The sequence below is a fragment of the Neomonachus schauinslandi genome, chromosome 4, assembly GCF_002201575.2.
Source record: "Neomonachus schauinslandi chromosome 4, ASM220157v2, whole genome shotgun sequence".
NCBI classification, from domain to species: domain Eukaryota; kingdom Metazoa; phylum Chordata; class Mammalia; order Carnivora; family Phocidae; genus Neomonachus; species Neomonachus schauinslandi.
In genome coordinates, this window is record NC_058406.1 from 180,964,793 (window position 1) to 180,968,220 (window position 3,428).

Sequence of the window (3,428 nt, forward strand, 5' to 3'; positions counted from 1 at the left end):
AGATCCAGGGGTCAAACCGAGGCCTCTCGGGCTCTTGGTCCAGATTTCAACTTCACCACCCATGGCACTGCAGGGTCTTGGGGGATCTGGGATAGGGCTCACCTTTCTTAAACCAAAGGAATAGGACACTTGTGTGGACAGCAATCTGGCAACAAACATGATAACTCAGAAACACGCTGCCCGCTTTTGTGTATTCTCTGAGGCATGCGGTTGCTGTGGCAATGTCTGAGAGGCTGGCAGGTACTTGTGCACACCAATACGTGGGTGTGGTAGGTGGGAGCTGGGTGGGGATTCTGACAGACAGCCATGGTGGTGGTTGGCTGGAATAACAGAGCAGCTCCTGAGATGGCATGGGGATGGCGACACTTGATGAGGCTGGTTTTAGACGTGCCCCTCTATCTCTGGGGCTGGGAGGTGAACCCCTGACATATAAGAGCCGGGAGAAGAGCTTCTTACTACAGCGGAGGGCCTCCACTCCAGGCCAGATGCAAAGTATGCAGATGGGAGAGTGGCCCCAGTGGCCCAGCCTGAGGTGGCTTTGCGGAAGTCTGTTTGGTTCATGGCTGGTCACTTGTACCCAGGGCAGTCCCTGCCCTTGGCACGTGCTCAGGAAATCCTGGTAGGTGCCTGGAGAGACCCCTGGCCTGAAAGTCAGAAGACCGAGTTTGAGTACCATCTGCAACGGCTTGCAAAATAATCGGAACTGTTCCCAACATCAGATTTCCTCCTCATCAGAGGGATCTGAGGGTTAGTGCCCTCAGGAGTGGTCCAGGTGTGGAGGGGCCCCACAGCTAACAGCTCAGCCAGGTTGGTGGGTGGGGACAATTTCCTGAGCGTTTCACAGAGACATTCGTCTCCTTCCTCCCTGGAGGACCCCATGTGGGTACTCATGGTGCTGGGCACCTGCCCTCTTGGAAGGTTCGGAGAGAAGGAGGGTCCGGAGCAGAAGATTCAGTGCCTCTGCTGTCAGCTTCCTGGTATACAGCACTCCTCCCCAGCTGCCAGCAAGACTCCTCTGCCAACCTTGCCGATGGAGGAGGGCTGGACTCTCACAGACTGACACCTGGGAGGGAAGAATGGGGAAGGGAGGGAGGCCAGAGGGTCCATGAGTCTAGGACCCCTTACTGACAGACGTGGGACTTAAGCAAAGTATCAAATTGCTGTGAGCCTCGGTTTCCTCATTTGTAAGTGGTGATAAATAGTATGTTCCCTACCGGTTCTTGGGAAAACTGAAAATAGTGAATGAAAGAGCCTGCCCCTTAGTAAGTGCTTAATGAAAACAGCGATTACTCAAAGTGTGAACTGTTAATGGGGTAGTGGGCCTGAATGGAAAGGAGACTGTAAGGCCAAGTGACGAGGGGGCTGCTGAGTGTCCAGCATCTGGTCCCCCTTCTCCTCCCCTGGGGCTCACCAACATCCCAGAACTCCCCTTCCGCCTTCCTCCTTTTAAGTGTGGCCGTCAGGGACTCACACCCTAGCATGTAGGTCCTGTGATGCAGGGGCATGAGCCGGAGGTATGTGCATTCCATTCCAATGCTGTAGGAGAAAACATTGCCCCATGAACCTTTCCAACTGCCCTCTAGGGCTGTGGGCATAACCCTGGATTTGGAGATGTGGTCTCCGAAGCTCACACAGGTGAATGAGCCAAGGTCCCACAGAGAGTCAGGGAAGGGCTGGGGCTGCAACCATCCATGTTGCTGTCCCAGAAGCCCCATTCTGGGCCCCGGGTGAGAAACAGAGCCCTGGAGTCCCAGGTCCTTCACTCAGTCTGCCCTGGGGCAATGCACGGTGTCCTGCCGTGAGGATCCCACGGGGTAGTGTTTGCTAAGTGCTCCTGGGAGCTACAGTTGAGGGGAAGGAGAGATTTGGGAGACCAGGAGGAGAGCCATGCAGGAAGAACCCCAACAAAGACCAGCTAAGCACTTACTAGGTGCTGGAGATTGTTTTGGGGATTTCATTATGAGTTGCCTTGTTTAATCTTCATGGCTCTGTTATGAAATAGGTTGTATTCTCATCTCTACTTTACAGATGAGGAGACTGAGGCACACATAGGTCACAGCTAGTGAGCACAGAGCCATAATCGCAAATCCAGGCTGTGGGGTCCCAGAGGCCACATATTTAACCTATCATTTGACTGCCTCTTGAGAGTTCAGACCAAAGAGAGACATGAAGAAGATTCTTACTGGGAACTCTGAAATGACACTTCTGCAGGGAGCCACTGCAGTCTAGGAGTGGAAAAGGGGATGGGGTGCTTGTGCTTGAGGACAGTGGGTACTGGGGGCTGGGACTCAGAGCAGCTTAGCGCTCCTTGATTTCCACTCTCAGCCTCTCTAGCTGTGGAGGCCTTCATGTGCATGGGAGGAAGATTCTGCTCCAGGCAGCTGGCCACAGGAGTGGCATTCCACTGGTCTGTTCCTTCAACAAACATTTCTGGTGCCCCCACACCTGTCCCAAAGGCACCAGGTGTTGGGGACCCTCCCCGCAAAACAAAATTCTTGCTCTGCCCCAAGATGCTCATGGTCTCACGGTAACAGAATTACCAGCTGTGAGCCAGGGCTGACCGGAGCAGGGGAGGGGAGGGGAGGGGAATGAGGGGGCATGGTGCCTTGACTGCTTTGCAGAAGAAGTCTTGGAAAAGCTGTCCAGGGAAGGCTACACTGCGGCCAGGACTTGGGATGGGGTTTGGAGGGGGAAAGGCAGCACAGACTCAGGAGTCTTTGGCCGGCTGGGGGACATTTTACTCCACATGCTGAGGAAACCTGAAAACGTCCTGAGGGAGGGCTTGTTGGGGAAGGGGACGGAAAGGGACGGAGGACATCAGCACCCACGTGCGTCAGGGGACTCTCCCCACGAGGGGACAGGCTCCTGCAAGGCTCCCTCTTCCTCCTCCAGGCACAGCCGGTTTATGGGAGATCTGAAAGACAAGCCGGTGGCAAGTCGGGATGACAAAGACGCCCTGAAGGGCACGCGTTTTTATGTAATCGACCTCAGCACCTAGGGTCCCGCGTTAGGCGCCGACGAAGGACGGCGCGCCCGCGTTATTTCCTTGCAAATAGGAGGGGACAGCAAAGCGAAATAAGTTAGGGAAGTCCTGAGAGCCTTAAAGAGCAGGGCGGCTCGCCCGCCCCGTTGCCTCTCCCCAGAGCCCGCTGGGGCAAGCCCGGGCTCCCCCCGCTGACCTCTCTCCCGGCCGGGCCCCTAACTCCCCTCCCGGGAACGCTCGCCGGGTGACCTTGAGCGAGCCGCACGACCTCTCCGGGCCTCAGTTTCCCGGCCTTCGCAACCGGCAGCGCCGTGACCGCACAGCGGGATTCCCCCGCGCCCCGGTGGCTGCAGCAGAGCGCGCGGCGGGCGGGAAGCGCCGGGACCCCCTTCCCCGCGGACAACCGCGCTGCGAGGGGCGGGCCCCCGAGGCGGCGGGTGGGGCG